General features: G+C 42.1%; 1 protein-coding gene across 3 annotated transcripts in view; it reads right to left on the reverse strand.

Annotated features, from left to right (window-relative positions):
- The window catches only part of MICAL-like (protein), a 129,142-nt gene that overhangs the window by 42,705 nt on the left and 62,385 nt on the right, over positions 1-24,052 (reverse strand). For 2 of the 3 annotated variants that reach the window (XM_071598778.1, XM_071598780.1), the window contains exon 1: positions 14,644-15,410. The exons of the other annotated variant lie outside the window; for it this stretch is intronic. The gene's annotated coding sequence lies outside the window, so the exon portion shown is untranslated. Of the gene's footprint in view, positions 1-14,643; positions 15,411-24,052 lie in introns of those variants that run through there. 3 annotated transcript variants of the gene reach the window in all.

Genomic DNA, 24,052 nt, shown 5'->3' on the forward strand with positions numbered 1-24,052 from the left:
ATAGAGTTGGCATCATTTTATAGTTATTCACTTTGTGATGGCTTGCCCATTTGAGATTTAAATATTGTTTTGGACTATTTTTTTTTAAATTTGATATTCCTTCATGCAATCCTCTTAACAGGTAACATTTGGTCTCACCCAGTTAAATTAAATATCATAATAAATTCATAACTGAATTGAAGAACAGTTGTAGAAAAATTGCGGTTGCCCACCTAACGTTTATGAAAAAACATGTGTCTTATGTGGCAATGAGCATTAAGTTAAAAGCCCTTGACACGTAAACAATAGGAAGAGATACTGCTGTACGAAATAACTACCTCTTTTTCAATTGAAATATTCATGTTTCTACCCAATCAGCTGCCCTCACGTGCAACATGATTGTTGCGGAAATAAACACCGAAAAGCAAGCGGAAAATCCCAAATCCACGTCTCTCACGACCGCAAGCTTCCATCCGGTCCGGACTTGATTAAAAGCACACTTCATGAAGGATTTGATTGGCCCTTGAACCGACGTGTTCACGGGGATTGGGAAAACGGTGAAAAACACGACCCATTCCCCCCCTTCGACCAAAAAAAATACGCTCAAGGACGTAGGTTAGCCGTGGCAGCGGACCGGAACACGAAAACGGCGTTCCCGTGATGATGAGATAGTTCGCCATGCAGAGCACAAAGCAGAGATGATAATAACCCATTATGAGACTTGAAAACCAGTGTCACGAGATAATGAAGGCGGATAGAAACGCAATCCTGCCTCTAAATAGAACAGTAGCACTTGGTTAACCGAGCGCGACACACTCGTACCTCTACTAGAGAGGGACTAGGGTGGGGCAAAGGAGACGACCTAGCGTCACTGGATCTCAAATTGCATCTGGCTTGCAACCGCATCTATCTGGACTGTCCTTCGTGAGTTCACCCGTGGCGACACGGCTTGATAAAGTGACACTTATAACTACCATTGGAGTCGATGACAACGTTTGAGGTCGGTGGGGATGATAGTGATTCCATTAGTAGGCAGGAATTCGGGTTGAGTTCGGGAGAGAGAAGATAAACCAGGAACCGACAAGGGCCTGTTTCGAACGGGAGGTGCCTCCGCGTTCTCGCAGCTAAACGTCCCATGCGAAGGTCTCGGTGCTAAATTTCAATTTCTCTCCACATGGCGCTCCATAAGAGATCGGAATATCACAGGAGAATCCGCAACCGATTATATTCTAACCCATACCCGAGGGTATTTGGGAGCTAACACGCTAGCCACCACGAGTCATCTTCCTCCTTTCCGATATCAAGATCTGAGGGCGAAGTTCAAAATATAGCTTTTACCCATACACCTGAAGTGAAGAGTCCCAACACAACTTCGAATTACAGAAAAAAATACTCGTTTTTATCTTCCCGAAAGTCACTATTACGTTTAAATCCTGAGCACATCGATTAATAATCGTAATTATTTTAGGTAAACCATGATAGAACTCGCCATTTCCAATATAAATGAAAAAAAAAATACTTTTGTCTTTCTGATTCCATCGAAATCTATTAATGCCTTACAACAGACCACAAAACTATGGGTTAAAATGGGAAATATCTTCAGATCGGAGATTATCTCTCTCATTCATCATTATTTTTCAAGCAAGATGAAGTACACAAAAAATAAAGATATTGATGCAATGACGCTGTCAAAACGTTATTGTGGCTGTAAGATTCCATCCTACTGCCTGAATCAGTTAATTTTAATGAGTATAAAAATAAAATCCTTCCATACTGACATTGCAGTTCATGAAAAGGGCTCAAAATATTTTCGAGTACCAGATGGAGGATGTCTATTATTCAGAACCAGTGATCAACTAACTACTTGTACTTGTACTTATGCAAATAAAGACGAGAAAGTGGATTTCCTTTCCTCCAACCGCACATAGTGATTACAACACGGTTGAAGTGCCAGGCTTTCACTCTTTAGCACTAGTCTTTATTGCCGATAAGCTCTTGGAAAATTCCATGCTTACTACTTACTCCTTTCTTGAGATCAAGGCAATTCATTAGAGATGAGACGAGGGCACACAATAGTTGGGCAGTCGACTCGTTGCTCTGCCAGCAACCGCTTTATGAGTTTTCGCTTGGATAAGACCATCAATTATGCGCTTCGCTGAAGAAGCTGAAACTTTCACTTGCCAGGAAGCCATTCATAATTGCTCTTTCCCTGATCTCGCTAACCGGCAGTTAAGTTTACTATTTTCACGCAGTTTTTTTAAAACTAACTACGTTCCCGTTTGAGCGACACAATTTGCTTGTTTATATAAACATTGTATGTCATTTTAAAATGGGAAAGTTTTAATGAGCTTTTACACGCACCTTGAAAGTCGTTTGACGAGGATTTTATCTAAATCCTTTGATTTGATCAGGATTTGAAACCATATCTCTCAATTGCTGTTTGAATCTGCTTCTAGTTATACCACAAAAATGTCTTCACACCAAGCAAATAAAGATTGAATTTTTGGTGTGGCATTTAATACAGAAGCCTCGCGAGTAAAAAGCATACATTAAACTGTGTATGAATGAGACAGCGAAGTAAGTACAAAAGAATGAATCATTTTGGAAAGGATTAATAAAAGGAAGTGTCTCATTTCGTATCTTAAAATCTGACTTTTCTTCACTGTCCCTTCCCCAACAAGGAAAGATGAAAAGGGGATGATACGCTTATGTACCTGGGGTATTTTTGTAATGGAGTACCAAGGTAAGTAATACCAAATGTCTAGCCATTCTAAACTAATCTTCAGAGTCAATCGACAAAAGAAATCGCTGACGGATTTTAAGAAAATTTACCACCATCATAGGGGACTTCATATTCGCGTCGAAAGGACTTGAATATTTGAGAAACTGATGCAAAGTAACAGTGAAGACCTTTAAAACTAAATTATATTCGCAATTGCAAATAGAAGTATTTAATGAAACAGTAGTTGAATCATTAAGTGATTTCTGTACATACTTCGAGGAATTCTACCTGGTTTAACCTATTGTGATAGAATCACTAGAGATATTTTATTCTAAACTGGATTATGATAAGGAGGAGAGAGATGAATGCGTGAAAATATCAAAGGCAGCCCCAATTTATACGGTAGGTGGGGCTATAACTCCAGTGAGCTGCAGATGAAAGGCGAAAAGTGGACTAACAAATATCGGATTGACCAAGAGCGAATATGCACAAACGAAATGAATTAAATCAAATAGGGTCACGATCATCCATAGACACTTTTACAAATTTTAACCACGAACCATCTTATCTTGGGAGTTATGGCCTGAAATATCTCCTCTTCAAAATGTATTTTTCTGAAGTTTACATCCGGGTTAACACATTCATTAAAAAATCTCCCAGTACGCAACTAAGAAATTTAACATTGTCATAATTTTTTTACAGACATCAATCTCCAAGTTTTTACCATTAAGCATCAGAATAAATGATTATTTATTGATGAGGAGATCTCTAAAAGAAAAACTCATCAGTTCGCCCAGTAATGCGGATTTCGAGTTTTTAAATCAATTTTTGACCCCCCCTCCGCATCTGGTCCCATTTCCGCCTCATTTGTCACACGGTCTTCGAGAAAGGGCCGGCACTCCATGGTGATGACCGATGGTGGCCGCGAGAAATGAGAGTAGGAAGAGAGGCGAGGCTTTCGCAAACCAAACTACCTACCCCATCCACGCTTCCCCAGTTCCCAAGATGATAAACATATTACTCCGACGAATATCGGAGCAAGGAATTAATTACAAGCCTGCGTTGTCTGAGCAGTTCGCCACCGGGATTATTTTTGAGTGTTACGTGCCAAATAAAAGATCCTCCCGAGAAATACGAGAATAGAATGTTTTGTATTTTAAGTACTTGCTAAGCCATCATGTCTCAATATTATAAGCATTTATTTTATGGGCAGTTACTGATTCTCATTCATTTATGAGATAACTAGTGCCACTAATAAAATTTAATATTAGATAAATAAAATTTAAGGAAACCTTCAGGAGGAGATTTGGTGAGTAAAAACCTTCTCCTATTGTCTCTTGCAGTGCTGATGTACGAAGTGTGAATATAATTTTCATGAATCCAGCAAACTTATTTGAACACAATCTATTAAGCATTGCTCAACACACTATTTCGGCAACTTCGTCTACTGTCTGTGTTCCTATGCAAGATTACAATAATTTAGCGCACTTCAATTCTAAATAATCCGTAAAACTTACGCGTTCAATATAATTGTTTCCTGTATTTTCATCCACGCCAACTTCTAGGATCATAGTATTCGATATATAAAGAGTCAGAGTTTTCAGATGTTATAGGAACTTAGTTCTCTAATTTACTTTGCTCTAAAATGCAAAATACTTCATTGTGAAATTGGTAGCAACTGCAGAACTTCATCCGCATTGATCTGAAAAGATCTTCATCCTTCATCTATTTAAAAAATTGAGACCAAAACACTTAAATATTCGTCAATTGATACATTCCGAAGATGGTCCGAATCCCAAATGACTCGAGGAAGGAAAAAGTTTCCGTTCAGCTGCATCGCAGGGCCGAATGTGGCATCACGACTTCTTCAGAATAATAATGAACAAATGAGTTGAAATCGAGAGAATAAAAAACAGACCAATAAATAATATAAGGCTAGATAAAAATATACAACCAACGTGAATCCGGCGAAGTTCATTGGGTTATAAAAAAATGCAAAATGTTTTTTCCTTTTGCATAAATATTTCGCCTCTAATGATTGCATTGTTCAAATATTAAACAGCCATCGATGTCTCGGCAGAGTACCCAGTTCTGAAAAGAAAAAAATTCGGGAGATGCATCTAGACCTCCGTCTTGCGCCATTTTCTCTCCGGCAAAAGTAGTCGAATATCTAAGCACACAAACGAGCGAAGGGAGTACAGGACGCCCTATCACGGAAAAGGAAGCGGTCGTGAATGGAGTTTGGTGAGAACCGTTGAGCATCCTCGGTGTCCTTCTGATTGCGAAATGGCTGCATGAAATACCTCGTGAAAAAACCCGGGTAATGAGTCCTCACCATGGGCGGAACGGGTTTTCTTTTCGGAACTTTTCCCAAGGATCAGAATTCATGTCGGGGGGGGGGGGCTCCTGTCATGATTTGAGTGAAGGCCATGAATAAACAAATAGCTTTGTTGAAAAAATTAGGTAATTCAAGGCGAGTGCACGCACGCACGCTGTTACATGAAAATCTATACAATCACAGTTCAAATTCACGTCGAAGTTTCCTACACAAGCAAGTCGATGCGACATTGATAATGTATGTCACGATGGAAAGGCTAATCCTACATTATTCTCGGCCCTCGCGGAAAAAAAGTTACGAGAGAGAACAACGAAATATCTCAGGAGAAGGTGTCCGAGCAATTGCCCTCCTTAAAATTCTGTAAAAAAACGTTTTCCCACACATGCATACTAAGCATTCCCACCAGTTTTCATGGCAGAAACTAGAATTCACAAAACTTGTACATTAAAACTCGTAGTGGGAACTTCTCCCTTGATTTCTCACGCATTATTCCTTGACCACATTTTGTTTCCTCCCGAGTTATCCGCCATTATTTTCTTTATTTTTACTTCTCTATATCACCCCTACCCACGTCCTACTTCAAGAGGACGTGAGCTGTACTGTTTACCATGCGGTTGGGCTGCAAACGGAGGAAATCCACTTCCACTGAGCGGGGGAGGAATTATCGCTTCTTGGCATCTATGAACGGTCGGCGCCCCGTTTGGTGATTCACACTATTTTTTTGAGCAAAGCGTTTCCCCGACCTTTTCCCTCTTACTCCGAAACGTTTGAACAGTACCGACGTCAAGGAGATTAGAAGGAAGAACTGAACCAAATCTTCCCTAAAACTGCTCCAACTCTCGACCTCATTCAGCCCTTGGAACCAGCGAATCACGTTACATCCTTATCGTTTTCATAACGATAAATCTGAGTTGAAAAACATTTTTACTACAGATTGTCAAAGATATACTTTTCAATAGTACATATTGCAAATTATACTACTAATATTTCATCGCATAATAATCTACCCTAAATGCTGGTTTGGTCGTGAGTTGGCCTGATTTTAAGCGTGAAGACCTGGGGATTGCACTCTTTCTGGGAAAGGGGAGCAGTTTCTTCACATGACGTAATGGTAATAAAAAAATTACACAAACCTACTGGGTTTGGCAATAGTGGTCCAGATTCATCGCCAGGATTTTAACCGGGAACCATCAGATCAGCGCCGAACACAACAAACCTTAGGCCACCACTTGAGTTTTAATTTATTGCGTAAAATTGAGTCAAACAAATAATTGTTTTATTCTATTATATCGTAATATGTTTTCCAAATGTGTTCATCTTACTATTTGTCCATCTTACATGTGACTATTATTTAATTTGCTTTAATGTATCAGGCCTGTTGGTGGAGGTTATTTTACATAAAACTTCATGAAACATGCTTGCATGTTTCCACCAACATTCGAGTTAAACAGCGCGCTGTGATCGAAATTTTAAATGCTGAAAAAGCGACTCCCATTGAGATTCATCGTCTTTTAAAGGCTGCTTATGGTGACGATGCTGTTCATGGATCTACTGTAAATCGATGGGTAGTAAAACTTCGTGGTTGCGAGCCTGGAAAAGCCATAATTGTTGATGAGACACGCAGCGGACGTCCCATCACTGCCACAGACGATAAACATCGTAAACTCGTCGAAGATGTGATTCAAAATGACCGGCGAATCACTCGAAAGCGTATTGCAAACCATATTGGAATATCCAAGGAAGAAGTTTGTTGTGTTAAAGGCAGCCTGGCGCCAATAATCTTACAACATGACAATGCTCGTCCACACACCTCGCGCGCAACTGGAGAGGCTCTGCGAAACCTGAAATTCGAACCGATTCTACACCCTCCTTATTCCCCCGATCTTGCGCCTTTCGATTTTTATTTTTTCCTCAACTCAAGAGACACCTCAGGGTTAATCATTACACCTCGGAAGATTAGGTGAAGGCAGCTGTCAATAACAGCACGCTGTTTAACTCGCATTGACATAGCACTAAAACACGTCTCCATACTTCCGCTTCTCAAAATACACTAAATGAATGAAACGACCTCAAACCTTCGCATGCGTGTTGAGGGGGAATGTTACTTCCATATGCAACCAGGAGTGTTTCTGAAGGTTAATTTTTCTGTGGTCTACAAGCATGTGTGCATTAGTTTTCAGCCTACCCTCGTATTATCACAACTAGTTTCGATATCTGCGCAATTTATTTCGATCAACTCGATCAGCATCTTTTACAAGGCAAAAATGAAATATTAATGAAATAGTAAAATGATAAATTGCACGCCGAAACAATTGGTAGTGAGACATTGTTAGTAAAAGAATCGTGCGCCTGAATCTTGTTTCTGAATCAGAGTTTAACAGTATTCAGGCTTCATTTCTAACTGGTGGATGACACTCGACGAAAAAATAATAATACTACGAGGACCTTCCTGGTGAAGATGTAAGGTTGGCTAGACAGGGTGCACTTGAGTTCACTTCTGCGGAATGACTGTTCTCACAAGCGGCCGGCATGAGACTTAGAAAATCGCAAAAAAAATTCCTTCTCGACCACCAAGGCGACGGGGCGTGAAGAAAACGGCGGAAAGCAAGCAAGGGTAGGCGCCCAGGCCGCATTTCCCGGTGTGGGTCGCCCCTTGGCCACCCTATCTTTCAACTCAGAAAAACTGCTATGCTGTTCCATCATTCACCCCTCCGTCACTCGGTCTCATCCTTCCTTAAACCCTCTTGCCGCATCCGATTACAGGACTACGAAAAAAAACCCCATCCACCGTTCCGTTTCAAGTTTCGAACGCCACCACAGAAATAACTTCACGATGAGCTCGCAATTTCGCCAATTTCGCTCATATCCTCCTGAAAGTTCGGAAAGTATTCCCTTTCAGAGTAAATTTTAAATTCGTATCCCTAATTCTGGAAATTCAATATATTAAAGATAAACCAATTTCGGGGAAACTTATTCAGTTCTTCTAATAAATGTTCTAATTAGTGAATACTCGAGTAAAAATCCATCCTGCCTTGAGACTTTAAGATAAACCTTTTGACTCATTTCATTCCCATTTCTTCGATCAACTCTATCAGCGAACAACAGAACTCCGTATTATCTCCCATCAGATTCAATGTGCAAAATGCAGCCTCCGATGAGCGACAGTGAAGAACCACTTCCATTAAACAAATCACAATCATGCTCTTTGTACCCGGACCTTCCTGCAGCGTTGGATCACATTCCCTACCTGTGTCCTTGGAGAAGAGACCGTTCTATGTTGCATGTCCATGTGGTAGTGGAATTTCGCCTTCCTAATTTTCTAATTGCACGTTATTGGATAAATTTCGAACTACATCCTAAGGTGCCATCATTTGTTAGATGACAGTACATATATTTACATGCGTGTAGAATGAAAGGATTTTTACATGAATGTATACGCCACTGTGGGCAAAGGTTTGCATCTATCTGTAGATTTTGCAAGTGGTTGTGTTCCTTTTTATGGGTGGTGACCTGACACCCCCCGCCACATGCCCTTGAGGCGGCTTGTGGGGTATTAAGTAGATGTACTCTTACTTCACCTAAGCACAATAGTTCTCCAAATAAAGCATGAAAAGCCATTCATTACCAAATCACTTCCCGAGAATAACCTAAATTAGTGCCAGAGCCACCCTTAGGAGCGCATCTGTAAAAGGAATGCTGGTAATCTGAGGAGAGCCAAATTCCGGTCCAGACCAAACGAAGATGAGAGAATATCCCAATTAGCCCTCGTCACAAGGCTCCCTCCGACCTCGCGCGGCACTGCCTGGGTGCACGGGGCGACGGATCCTCGCAACGAAACAAGGGGAGGGCTCAGTGACGAGGGGTTGAGGGGAAAAAATGACGCGGATGAATTGGGGGAAGAGTCACGTACACGGAATCAACGGGGTCTCCCGGGGGGAGGGATGGGGAGCAGGAGGACGAGAATGAGGGAACGGATCTCTTTCTTTTCCCTCTGACTCACATTTTACGACCACGAAGAGGAGAGGGAATCAACCTTTATATTTTTCATTTCGCCCACTAGAGAGAGAGAAAGAGAACAGTGACTATTACTGAGTTTTGAAAAGACACGAGCTGAGAGACCATCGAGTCCAACTCGTCCCCTCCTTTTCGAGATGCGGAGACTCCCTGTCAACTTTTTTCCCCACGCGGTGTTGCCCTTCCGTCGGCGCACTAGGAGGAGATAGACCATAACATAATGTTAAAACACACACACCGTTATGCGTCAAGTATAGCTATGCAGGGATGGGACGAGGTGAGGGGGAGAGAGGAGTGAGAGGGCGGAGTGGGGGGGGATTATTGGCGAGGACCCGGGAGGTGGGCGTGGCAGAGGGGAGAAAACCCATCCATCGAATGCGGCGACGGAGGGATGGGCCGATTCCGGAGGAAAAACGCCGTGCTTTATGAACCGGGAGAGATGCCATAAAGCGTTATTTTACTGTGGACTTTCTTTTTCGTCGGGTCTTTCTTGAAAAGAGGGAACACAACGGAGGGACGTTCACTGTTAGAACGGAGGCTGAAGTGACCTCTCGGAAAACGATACGGTTGGGCGGCTCGGGAGAGAGAGTTGAAAAAGGCAATCCCTGAGATTTTCGACGTCTCCCTTTGAATTTTTTTGTGTGGAGGCGATCGCCGCTATTTTTACTGATTCCGCTAATAAAGGGTTTTTTAACGGGGCTCCTCGGGAGGAGTTCCGAAGATCTTAGCCGACAGAGCGGGGTAGTAAACGTTTTAATCGCAACAAACATCAAGGTGAATCGTGACGAATCGCAAAACCAGAACCAGATCATGCGAGAGAAGACGTGATTTCAAAAATTTACACTCTACTATGAGCCCGAAAATAATACAGATACTATCTTTTGGAACGTGGGATAAAACTGATGGGCACAGAACGCTTAAAGAATATCGTTCAAGTACTGAACCGTTATGAAATGTTGTGACGCCCACGGATTTAAGTGTGGAAGGCAGCGCGGAATCATGACTAGCTCGAATTCTCAACCAATAATGCTCATTGATATGGATGTACCAAATATTGTACAATTTTTATCTATCCCGCGTAATTAAGACATATTTCTACTTCGTTAGAAGCTGTGCGATGGATATCTGAAGTCATCCTCAGTCAGAGACTCCACTTAAATTAAAGGAAACAGCGGAAATTTGAACTGTGTCGTTCAATGTTTAAATTTATAGGAGAGCTATTGGCCAAAATGAAGTCCATATGACGATAATTAATCACTGCCGACGTATCTCAAATGTTGCAATCAGAACGCATACAATATTGACTGCCAGTCTATATAATCAACGGTGATTTTTTAAATGTAATATAATTGTTAAGGTAGGTTTTGGATGAACACAACGACCAAATAAATATTTTGTGACTCCTAACAAAACACAAAATCCAGTATCTACATCAAGTCCCTCTTCATCTCTGTGTACTTCCTTCTTCCCTTCATCCCGTCCAACATCCGTATCCTGTTCCTGCCCTTTCCTCGTTTGCCTCACATCCTCCCCTCTATTACATTCTTCAACATCCCACTGCCGATAAATATGCCCTTCGTCCATTTTTCCTGCCTCCTTATGATTTCTCCCAACAAACCCCTCTCTTTGCCCACCATAACTAGCATTTCCTCATTTGTTTTCCTTTCCATCCTTTTCACCTTCTCCATTCTCCTCCATACCCACATTTCAAAAGCCTCCAATCTTCGCCTATCCTTCTGCTGTAGTGACCACGTTTCCGCGCCGTACATAGCTTATCTCCATATCAAAGCTACAATTATTTTGATGTCTATTTTAATATTAAATATTGCTTTAACTTCAGTCAACTTTAAACCGGTAGTCATTTTCCCATGTATGCCTTCCACGCTTTATTACAAGTATTTTAATCATAATGCCTCCAAAAACTATGACGCCATCTATGTCTCCAGCGAAACCTTATACTTGATTGCCTAAATTCATCATAAAGTAAATAATAGGACAATAAATCTAGATTCAAATTACATTGTCGCTAAACGATACTGGCAAGAACAAGATTTCTAAGTAGATGTCAGTGCATAGTTAACAGTGTCAAACAAAATGGCATAGTTTATGGGAACTATATAAATCCTTACTCGCTAACAAAAGGTTAGCTGCAAAATCATGAGTGTAAATCATGGATAAAGTGTGAATTTGCCATTAAGGACAAACGTAATGCAGCCTGAAATCAAAACGGTGAATCGGTCGACATTTTAAACATGCGGGGGCATCTTAATTTCTTCAACCCAATTGAACATCCTCCCAACGTGCCCCCGCACTTCACGGAAATGGTAGACAGGGAAATAAAATGCAGAGCGAATAAAAAAAAAAGAAAAACTTCGAAAATGTTTATTTTTCCGGCACGCACGGGGGCAACCGTGAACTGGAGTTGATGAGGACTGCCATGGATAAGAATGAGACACGGGAAATTCAAGGAAACGGCAGTTCAAGACGCAATTACGGGGAAAATCTTCGTTTCCTACTTGGCGAAACAGGAAAAATAGCGAACGGAAGACGAAAGGGGGTTGAGGCGAGCAAAACGAGGAGGGGAGGAAAAAAAGAAAAATTCTGGAAGAGAGGGAAGTCACGCGAGTGCGAACTGTTTGGACGGCGGGGGTAGAGGGGCAGAATGAAGGGGGTGAGGGGAACAGAAAGGTTGGGGGTGGGAGTAGAAGGGAAGTGCGAGGAGGGGGTGGGGGGGTGCGGTGTAGAAAGGGAAGGGAGGACACAAAGAGAGCTCCGGAAAAGAATGGAAGAGATGACACGAAGGTGGAGGTGTGCCTTCGGCGAAATTCATTACGCCTGCAAAATATAACGCCGTTTGACGCCGGACCAAAATGTCGATTCCGTTTTTTTTTGCAAAAACGATCCACCCCGAGCGGTTTCCACGCACCAACGACGACCCCGGAAAAATTTTTCTCGAGGATTGTGGTTTTTCGCTACGGAGAGTAAGGGAAAAAAAAGTCACTTTCCACGAAAAATCCAAGGCAGAAATCCTCAATATAGCATTCGTCGGCTTGGAGAATAGAAAATTATAGATCAGCAAATTCCCCCGCTCGTAATCGCTATCCAGCGGCCTAAAGAAGCGAAGAAATGAAGTGCGGACATTTTTTTTCCCCTTAGCCAGCTGCAGGTTTTGGGCTGCCACAAGCAAGATTGAATAATAATTCCATTTTTAACATTCAATACGGTGCACACGTTACGGCGCACTCTTGGGCAATAAAAATAAAAAAGAAAACACAGCAAGCATTTTTTTTTAGGAATTAATATTCGCATATTCTCTCGAGATTAAACCTTGTTGTCGATTGGACCACACTTTCATCCTAAGGGTAAGGTCTTAAGCCAATTAAAAGATTTATTAATTTTCGAAAACGGGTCAAGCTTTTAATGACAAATACCGATGCTGCTGACAGGGCCGCAAGACATATTAATAAGAGGTCCACGAACACCTTGAAAGAATAGTCCATTAAAAAAATTATGTAACCATTCAATTAAAAGTTGTTCGAATGAACTAGTACAAGTGAAAAAATCTGAATCATCTACTGCACATTTGAGGAAGTTGGCCAGTGTGTTATCGCTTTGCCAGCGAACGGAGCAGAAAATTAGGCACTCAAACAATTTGAATGTCCAAATTAGGCCCGATTAAAAATGAACGCTTCGTTCTCTTCACATTATACGAATAGAACTTTTTTTCCAGAAAAGGTTCGGTTTCAACGAAATAGGAAAGCATGTGACGCTTCAATGTTCCTTACATGGTTAAAAGCCCCAGTTTTTTTCCATTTTATGTAAAAACCTACTTTTTCATGACACAAAAACAGCATGTACCTCTGATTGATATTTTCTCATATCAACGACAGGTGGTAACCAAACGCGTTCAAGGAATGTTCGATCAGGGCCTTCCTCATCAATCGAGACAAAATTTTGTCTTTCCATAATCCATATCAAAAGTGAAAATACTGAATTAAATATTCACGAAAAATCTCATCAGGGATGGGTAATTATGCTAAAACATATTATGATTTGGACATGACAACACTCGGTAGCTTGGGTCAGCATATTGGCTGTTAATTGAAAACACTCAGGACATTGGCTACCGGAGAGCAACAACCTCTCCATGCGGGAGGGACACACTGCACCTGCTGGTGCATACGTAGATCCCTTATTCGAACATGGAATGAAGCGAAGAGGATGGCTCTACGAGTGAACCTACATAAATTAATTTATAGTTAAGACAACAAAGAATAACTATGGACAACGTGTTGCAAGGCGTAGACCCTCCATACAAAAACCTAGTGAAGACAACATTTTTTCATGTAAAAAATGTACACCATTATCTCAACTTCTCCATCGTGTGGTCCCAATTTATTCACGTTTCCATATAAACTATTGTTAGGTGCGCACGCAATTACGCCCTATGAAAGAAACCCTCGGAAGGGTGGGATCTGCTTTAGATGTAATTACATGAATTTACGAAAAAAGTAAAACGTGGAAAACAATGGGTTCTTTCATCAGTTAGAAGGTACAGACACGTGGTGAAAATTAAATCCAGTCGCTCTCGAAGAGAGAACTCTCGTATTCCTAGCTGGTCAGAAAACGCGCGGCCACAGAATGACAATAAAGCCCTGATGAAAGGTGACAGGAATAAAGAAGCGACAATAAAGCGCATTGTTCTCCATCTGAACTATTGTTCACGGGATTCTCTCACGTCACAAAAAAATACCCCTCCGATGCGCACATAGCACGCTATCCTACCTCGCCTGCCTACCTCCGAAAAACTACGTGTTGCCGAGTTGAAGGAGATCGAATCCTGCGTACTCTTGGAATTTAACAGGTTTCTTGGGGACCAGAAAACATTTTCTTCAAATAAACTTTGGACAGACAGGAACGTCCATAGATTAACATTCAAAGAAGGGTTATATTCCGCACAAAAAAAATAGTTTATTACTAAGAAAGGTCGGAGAAACCGGGTCGTTTTAAATTTTTCACCAGAGGTAAATATCAAGCATATATCTTTTACTCTTAATATGACATTTACAGCAAGTTACGGCATAGTTTGTACATATTTAATTGAAAATACAAGTATAGGTAATTAGTATTTAATTGCCGCTCGGGTTCAACCAACGAAGTAAACAATTCATAGTACATAATTCCAAGTGATCTTTCTTGAAAAACCATAACCATTTGGGAGTGCGGTTAACTTTATTAAATAAACTTGAAAGCGTCACTTGACTAAATTACCCATAACTTGGCACAATTCCTCCAAATAAGGCGTGCAAATCCGTTTGATGCGACCAAGAATAATTTAAAACACATTTCTAATACTTATTTCATCCAAACTTCTAAACCTAATAACATTGCCAACTATTGCTTCATCACCAGAAATTGACGCGCACCGTTACCTTAACAGTTTGCATTTCAAGCTCAAATTGTTCAGCATAGTACAACAAACAACTTAGGAAACACCTTCAAATGCTGACCATTTTGTGGCACCAAACTCTCATAGCATGCACGTGGAAAAACAAAGAAAGCAATCTAGAAAATGGGCGAATATACGTACCAACTGTTGACCCAAAACAAAGCGGAACGGCTGACGTCCACTCGGATCCAAAACAGCACCTCTCCTTCCCTTCCACAACAACGGCGGGCACAGACGTAATAAAAGTTACTACTTCCCTCTTTCTCCCACAAAGAGGATGCAATTCCCTTATTTTTTTCACGCGCGACAAAGTAAAACTCGACACACGAAAGTACCCTCGTTCTTTACTCGACAAACGAATGGCATACTATATGAGACGTTTCGGACCAAGCGCATGAGTGTCTTCCTCCGGCGGCAACAGGTGTCCGTTAGGTCCGTTCGAGAACTCGTGCGTGTGTGTGTGTTCGCGCGTCCGTACGGTGCAGGAGGAACCGAGAGAGAGAGGGAGAAGAGGAGGTGGGGAAAGAAACACGAAGAACCCGACGCTGGCGGAGGGAAAAAGGAGGTCCAACCCACTTTTCACGAAGGAACCGTACGAGAGGCGAGTCGGGCGCCTCCCTTTTCAAAGAAAACAACAACGCGATGTGCTGGGTGGGGGGGGGGGGGCGCGAAGGATGATGCTCTTCGAGGAGACTTGAACGACCGACCGTGATGCCCTCTTGGTCGCCCGCCTGCGGAACGAGGACCAAGAATCGAACCCTCTTCGTTTACGCGCGAAGAACCCCTCGGATGATTTGAATGGTAAAACACGATGGGAACTCCGTAGTGCTCGTCTATTTTCGTTATTAATTTGAACACGGAAAGTGCGGAGTTTACTGGGGCCGGGTATCAGATATGACTTCAGAGCCTTGCACGTCCTCTCCTGACTGCGTCGTCGCGAGCACTGACTCGTCTAAGGGGAGAGAACCGATTCGTCTCTCCTCTCTCGACTCACACAACCTCACCAACTCTCTCTCTCTCTCTCCCTCCGTCGCCCCTCCCTCGCTCTCTTCCCCTCCCGTCCCGCCCTCCCTCCACGGACCTCCCGTTCCCCTCTCCGAGAACTCCGACGGAGGACGGCAACCACACGAATACACACGCACACACACACCAACACGGCCGCACAGCCAACCATTCGGCTCGGTTGAAGGAACTCTTACTTACTTTGCTCTCTCATCTGCTGGCGGGGAGGGTGGCCGGGGTTGGAAGGAGGGCAGAACACCGAAGACGGGTTGTGGCGGGTGGTTCACGGGGGGATGAGTGGAGGAGACGTTGAGGGTGGGGAGGGGAAGAGTGGTGGAGGTTGGGTTTGGTGAGAGAAGTGAAAGGGGGGGAGCGAAGTGGTTGAGGGAGGAGGGTGCGTGGAAGGGAAAAGGGCTGCATACACGGGGTGGGATCTCGAGACGGGTGGTGGCGAAGGGAGGAGGTGGAAAGGGGAGGGTTTAAGGGAGAAGTTACAAGGGCGGCTACGGGTGTGAGAGGAAGGGACGGTAGGGGAAATGAAGGCCTGTGCAGGACCTAAGGTGCAAGAGGGGAGATGAAAGTGGGGGACCGAAAGGAAGAGGTGCAAGGAGAGGAGGAGGCAAGGCATCACATGGAAACAGCCACCACTATCCTCCGCACTCTCCTCAACATTGACGAGCCAAAATGAAAGGGCGATTCATAACTGGCTGATATTAGACTACTTTGTTCATAAGCCTTCGATATGCTAGGAAGAGAAAAGTATCCATTGCCAGGTTGTATCGTATTAATTTTCTTTTGCAATCATTGGAACAGGGTTCGGTTTCCGGAGGTGACAGGATTTTTCAGTGTTATCCTGATACCTACTTCGGGTGCTTAGTGTAGAGAACTTAAGAAAGTGCGCCACCCATCAGGTAGGACGTTAAATTGTGGACCACTTGGCGCCTACGTGTATTGCTGCGAGTAGGCTAATGCTGACGCCGGATTTTTCTCCTCCCTTCCTCCATACCCTGAACATCCGACCTCCATCAAATTAACCACCTATCCCAAATGGCAAAAATGACCCTAGCTGTCAGCCCCTTCCCTTATAAGATAAAACTACACGTACACGTAATTATGTTGAAGAATATTTTTGCTTTTTTCAAGTACTTTCGATAAATGTTTGCTAAGAGGTAATATATAAAGCATCAAATATATGTTACATTTTCTTTTAAATCATGTCAGCAACAGATTCTGATTTTAGCATCAACTCATTCAAAATAAGTTCGCCATGAATATTACAATGTTTCGTGAGAAATAGCAACCTTTTAATTGACGCAAATATCAAAAGATGCAGTATCAACGCCTAAAAAATAACCGAATATAAGGTGTTTATTTTAGCTTAACGAAAAGCGCGAAAGCGCGCGAATTGAATTGAGACTCTTTTCGCGCGAAAGCGCGAAAAGAGTCTCAATAGATTCAAAAGATTCAAAGAAGTTGGACTAATTCCTGAAAAATTAAAAAATGTCACCAAGGAATTTCTTTCATCCTTATGCACTTAATGGGTTATTTTCATTTCATTTGTGAATTTTCTAATTTAATTGATAGCACTTAATTTGAGTTTTGAGGCATTCAAATTTAATGATATGCAGCCTTTAAAATAATAATATCAAAATCGTCTGAAAAACCAATTTTAAAAGTATTTTGAATACAATTCTTCAATGTTTACTCTATAAGAACCATACCGTAGCGAATTCTTCATGCTGAAATCGGTTTCCCCACTTCAGTTATATCTAAGTGATCTTTTAATTCATATATTTGTACCTATTCTTGAAGGATAAAAGCCCCCAGTTCAATGGAATATTTGAAAATAAATTAAAATATTGATGAATACGAAGATGAGCAGCGTTTCTCCTTTCGACGCAACATACAGGGAGTAAATTGATTCGCGTGAATAGTAAAGTGCAGAAATAATGAAAATCTACCTACATGAGTCAAGAACGCTATCTTAAATCCGCTTGTTTGCTTTTAAAATTGCTACGAGTAAGCATGGGGGAATGCAGGAGGAATGGCGATAGGAGACCCGTGAGTCACGAAGGGAGCAGGCAAAACTTTGACTACTAGAAAGTTACAGAACACTCGAGTTTACTAGTGACACGGAAGGAATTATAACGGCCTCACAGTACAATGGCAGATTCGATCACCAGGCACCAGGATAAGATAAAAGAGATAGGCACCAGCACTGAACGTTCAAGCACTATTTCTCCCCTAGTGCGACGCAAAATCACAACAAAGACAGACATATCAGACATACACACTCCTACATTCTTATTTAAAAATGGTTCTTAAGTCGAACATGATGAGTATTGCATGACACCGACAGGCATGTATTTTTGTGCGCGTGAGTTCAAGCATGGGCAAAAATGCATTTGTTAATGAGTGCATCCTTATGATTGAATGGCTGGGGCTGATGCCTTTACACCCTCCACCACACGCTCCTGCGGCGGATTGCGGGTAATAATAATAATAATAATAATAATAATAATTTTTATTATTATGTAGATTTGGTTAAATAATTAATTTTTTTTCTTTTTTTTTGCATTACTACGAAATAAATAATTGAAACAATATATTTCTGGTAGAGAAACGCTAACGTACATCTACATACATAATACCCTTCAAGCCACCGGGAAGGCGTGTACCAGGAAGTGTATCCACTCCAGCCGTGGCGAGCACACAAAGAGACAAAGTCACGCACCATGCATGAGACACACTACAGAAAAAAATGTGAACATGCAATGAACTGGTAAACACTTACCGTACTCAAGACAAATGCATATTGTACTACCACCATTTCTGGTAAAATCATGCAACAAGAGTGATATGTTTCTTGTTAAATATAGCATCAACTGCTTTGACTTGAAAAACCGACACACAGATGTAAACGTATCGGGGTATTGGTCGGCAGTAGGATGTTGAAGACTGTAATAGAGGGGAGAATGTCAGGCAAACGAGGAAAGGGAAGGAACAGGACAGGGATATTGGACGGGATGAAGGGAGGAAGGAGGTACTCAGAGATGAAGAGGGACCTGATGTAAAGTAGGATGCTGGATTTTGTGTTTTGTTAGGAGTCACAAAATATTTATTTGGTAATTGGGTCCATCCAAAAACCTACCTTAATCGGTAGATTACCTAATAATAAAATTATATATATATATATATATATATATATATATATATATATATATATATATATATATATATATATAATGATGATGATTTTTTTTAATCCCTAGTTGGTGTGAGTAGCAGCTGCTATTGTTTTCGGAAAAAACGTTTTCTTAAACCTATCCGTTCTAAAGCCTACTACTGTAATCTTGAATGAATGGTCATGTCTTCCTTAGTAATTTTGGATTATAAAAATGCGATGAACATCTTCGGAAAACTGATCAGCTCAAATTTACCTAATAGATTCAATCTAAAAGTTAATCTTCGTTTTTCGATGGGATCCCACCGCAACCTTAACGTAGTGCAACATAGGCGTGTGTATATTGTATATCGGAGGTGGTCATCGGTATCGTGATCCCCGCTATCCGCAAAGTAGTTCCCCGGAGAAAGCAGTGTTGAAATGGTAGGTGCGTGGGTGCCGCGTCCCAACTTCGCTTACAAGTGGTTTTTTCGTTCGTTTCGCCCAACAAACGGCAATTAAAGTTCCCGCGTTGAAACATGTGCACTTTCTCTCCTTAACATTCTCTCCCATTTCTTCACGGCGCCCGCAACCCTATCTGGTCTGAGTACGCCCCAACGCACACAGACCAATATCCGAAGATGTCGCCGAAAATCTAAGAAAAACGAAAGCTCACCAGTGGGAGGAAAAAAATCGTTTCTTTTGCTAACTCATTATTTCATCGGATGGCAATCCAACATCAGTTGGCAACTCCTTAGACGAGTGGTTTCAATCGAACTTGTTACTTGAACGGTGAGAAATTTTCTTTCACAACCCTGATAACATAATATGAGTCATTTTATATGACAAAAATTTGATGACTAAGCATCTTCGATTTTCGCATACAGCTCCGGCAATCAATATAATACATTTTCTAACGGATTTCTAAGAGAGACTTTGCCCTGAAAGAGGAAGATGATATAGTAAATGTATACAAACACGCGACTTCAAATAGTGAGATAAATAAACCTTTTTTTGGAGGGCAGTTCTGGTTCTTGGGAGAGGAGGTTATTGCTTTTTTTGTGTTTCTAATACACTACCGCTTGTGCTGCGATATTTTTTCGGTCTAAATAATAATGATAATAAATAAACAGATTACGAGTTGTAGATAAGAGCAACGTCTACGAAAATTCTGCACAATTAATTAATTAAGTAATTAATTTTCTACTCGTATCTTTCCTGTAAAGCACGCAAACTTGAAATTTCACCCAGTTGCTTTTAAGTCTCGTTAGTAGTAATCTGGGTAAACATGAATGAGGCGCAGTATCGTTAGTATAAAGAAGTCAAGAAATTTAGATTTAGTTTTTACCATGAAAACTTGTCAACTAAAATTAGGATTCACCCTCCTAACCTTTATTTTGGCGTACAATTGACCAAATTTTCATCCATTATTATGGAACCATTTACGAACGCATAATTACTTTTGCCGCACTTCACTAAAAAACTTTATGTTGATTCGTTACTCCGTGATTTTCCTCAATTTCCATTTTCTACAAACAGTAAAAACAAGGACAACAGAAACTGACATAACTGGCACCATACGCACAGCTCGACGACCCGCCAATCACAGACGGCTCTCATGGGGTCTCAGGCAACTATCACCGCTAGTGGATGGGACTATAGACTGCGTCATGGCCGCCAGATTGCACCAGTTCGCGTATTTATTGGGCAGACCTCGAATTTCGGATGCCTGTCAAAAAATAAAAACGTAATACGAATCGTGTCTAGACATTTGTGTAATCATGTGAAATAGGAAAATTTCATATTTTCATCCCGAGGCTCCGAAAACTCGGAAGAGTTTCACACAACATAGCGGGACGTCATGAAGTGATGATTTTAAACAAGATTGGATGGACAGGACGAAAGGAACCTTCAACTCATGTCTGGGTCAGTGGGTCCCTTAGGCCAGTGGTTGTCTTTCTCCTCCATTCGGCTGAGGCCATAATGGGTGTGCTCCGAGCAAGCATTACGGAACGTGGAGTCATCCCCAGATATTTCATCCTTGACTATCCTCACCTTCACTATGGATTCAAATGAAATTCGTAACTTGTTTTGAGCTGAAGATGCCGGGAGTAGGAGAGTTCGTGTATTTAAATGTAAATCACACTTTGATAAATTGTGACAAAATCGATACTTAAGACCCCGAATATTTTTCATTTGAAGGCGAGTTTCTTTAAGGCGGATCCCTATATTCTTCTGATATGTGCTTGTTCCGTTCACTTGCTCTGCGGCAGTTAATACTGAACCCTCTATTGTATAATTTATGTCCTGTTCATCACTCTTTTCCACAAAATTGCGCACTTGCTTATGTTCAGTATCAACCTCATTCCATACACGAAACAGATATTTTGTTCGTGTGCTTATTTCCCTTTATACCACAGTGTCGTCTAAAAATAATCTCAGGTCGCTCTAAACGCGTGAGTTTAATCATTAATGCATACTAAGAGTATGAGCGTCCCTATTACACTTCCTTGTGGGACGCCCGAGGTTACATTACCTCTGTTGAGCTCAAACCGTCGATGACTACTCTTTGTTTGTCATATGACAAGAGGTCTCCAATCCAATGGATCACTTTCTCATTGAAACCATAGAGTTTGTTTGTGTATAAGCTTATTGTGAGGGGTTTTATCGAAGACTTTTTTGAAATCCAAAGGCTCCGCGTCCATTTGAGTCGTTTTCGCCTGGATTAAGTCATCGCGAATAAAATACCCAACTGGGTTTCGCAAGATCTGCTCTTCCTAAATCCGTGCTGGTTATGACTTTATTGTGCCTATTTAATTTTTGGTCAACCCCAACCTAGGCTACCCTTGTCGAACTTCTGGTGCTGTCATCGACCACCTCCTCCCACAGCATACGGACGACTCTTTTTCGTACTACCAGGTAATGGGAACGGCGAGGATGAGCACAGCAGTAAAGTAATTCACCTATGTTATTGTAAATACTCTGAAAACTTGCAGGCACTCAATTTTCCTGAAAGTACAATCTTAAATTAGTTATTTCCTGCATGTGGGAAACCTACGCCATGAAAACTCGCAGCTGGCGGCAAGAGCAATGCATAAAAAAAAATTAAACCCTGGAATGAAGTAATGAAAACGTGGCTCGGAAGATTTTCATATCTAAATCAGTTTCAAAAGACGGTTGCGGTTGTCAGGTGAAATTAGAAAAAAGGATATATTTCGGATCCTCATCCCAAACTCCCACGAAGATGATCATTAGGTTGCCGATTCACCCCTCCCCCCTCATGAGCGGGGCAAAAAGAAAAAAATTGATCCACTTCGATCTCCCCCAGAGCGAAACGAACTGTCAGGGGGGATGACTGAGGGCGCTTTTTCCTTTCGACGGAAAAGTTGCTTTGTTCTCAAAGGGCGAAATCGAAGACCACTTACCCCCGCCATCAAAGTCGACCCTTAACTTCGCTCCGACGTGGAAAAAAAAGGCACGAAAGAAGCGCATGGTTTTCGAAAGCGATTAAAGCATTAGATAAACTACGACGACACCTGAGGAGAGGAGGGAAATGGGCGGGGGAGGATTCTAGGGGAAATTGGCAGCAGGAGTTGGAGAGAGGAGTTGAAGGGAGGGAGATGGCGGAGGAGGTGGTGGGTGAGTGAGGAGGAAGAAGAAGGAAGGGTGTGAGGGAATAAGTCCAGGAATGGGGCTGGGAGGGTTATAGCGGTGGTGGAGGAGAGCGGGGGCAAGGGTGGGGGCGGGGGGAGGAGAAGGGTGGCGGGTCAGGGCGGAGGTAAAGGGAGTGTGGGACGTGACTTCCGGTGCCCCGGGTCTGGTCTCGCGAGGCATGGGGAGCGAGGTCCCGCTGCCAAGCACAATAAGGCATTAGTGCCAACCTCTATCACAGACACGCGGGGAGGGTCGGGGGAGATGGGGGAAGGAGAGAGGTGGCCGATATGGGGGGGGGGGGTAGATGCGTTGTTAAGGAGGCGGCGGGCGTGCGGGATGGACGAAGGAGGAAATGCAGGAGGAGAATACCTTAAATAGGGTTGCATCGATGCAGGTGTGCGGACGACATCGGCCCACATCGATTCCGCTGCAGTCGGGGGCGGATTTCCTTATGCGCGTCCCCTCTATGCATGCCCCCCACTTCTATGCCCGTCGCGCACGCAAGGGGGTCTCCATCGGGAACAAAGTCGCCCCTCCCACGCCCGGAGCTTCCAAGCCAGAGAAATGCCGGGACACACTTTTCTAGCAGAGGTAGAGTTCATTTTCTGATGTTTTTTTTTCGTTTTCTGTAGTCTCCGACAAGCGGCGAACGGATATTTCGTTTTGAAACAGGCATTCTCTCCTCCCATGTACATACAAGTAAGTGTTGTTTCACCCTCCAGTCTGGTGGGACACCAAAGAGCGCAAAGGTCAACATGTTTGAATGTCTGTGCATACACTGGAAACCACTCACCACGGCAAATAGTGCGAAGTCATGAGCTAATGCAAAATAATTAATGGCTGGATACTAACGATCACCGTCGTAATGCGAAATTCATGCTGCCGTTCAGCTTTCATCTAGTGGCTGATATACGAAACTTTTCCCGGAATATTGTTTACCGTGAATACAGTTAGACCTCATTTGGTGTCAGCAATAGGAATTAGAATTAAATATGACAAAATGTACGCCATTGAAGGTTCAGAATGGATGAAAACTGGGAAATAAGTGAATTGCGAATTATATTGAACCCAATTAAAAAACTCGGGTGGATGAAAATCGAAGCAGGTAAAATACTTGGGGAAAAGATTCAACTATTTTTAAAGGTATGACATGTAATGTGTAGGACAGCTCGTATTTGAATGTACTACATCTACATAATACCCCACAAGCCTCCGCAGAGTATGTCGCCATCCTTAAAATAGAATAAAACCACACGCAAAACCAAATCATGTTACCTCTACACAAATGTTAGTCTGGTCATTCACTTTACTAACCTTAATCACACGAAATAAAAAACTTAATATGCAACAATATTCCATAACAGGACGCGTAGATTCAAACCATGCTGTAGAACTGTTAAATAGATGGGTCTATTAAATAAAAAGAATAACATGCAGAAAGTAACATTCAAGATAAAGGCAAATATATACACTACCAATCCTAATTATCTCCTACGCAATTGCTGTGATATCTATTTTGATCTCCTCAATGGTACGAGGGAAAAACGACGTTTTAAATCCGTTCTCCTATATTTCTCCCTGATTTTAAGTTGATGATCTGATCTACCATAGTAGGTTGGGGCCTGTTATATGTCTTTAACGTCCTCAGAACCTGACTCAAATTCACGCAGTAATTGTAACCTGTGTGTAAACCTACGGTCAACCAGTGGCTCCCATCCTAATTCTTCCAAT

The sequence above is a fragment of the Hetaerina americana genome, unplaced genomic scaffold, assembly GCF_022747635.1.
Source record: "Hetaerina americana unplaced genomic scaffold, ioHetAmer1.1.p SCAF_10, whole genome shotgun sequence".
Taxonomy (NCBI): Eukaryota; Metazoa; Arthropoda; class Insecta; order Odonata; family Calopterygidae; genus Hetaerina; species Hetaerina americana.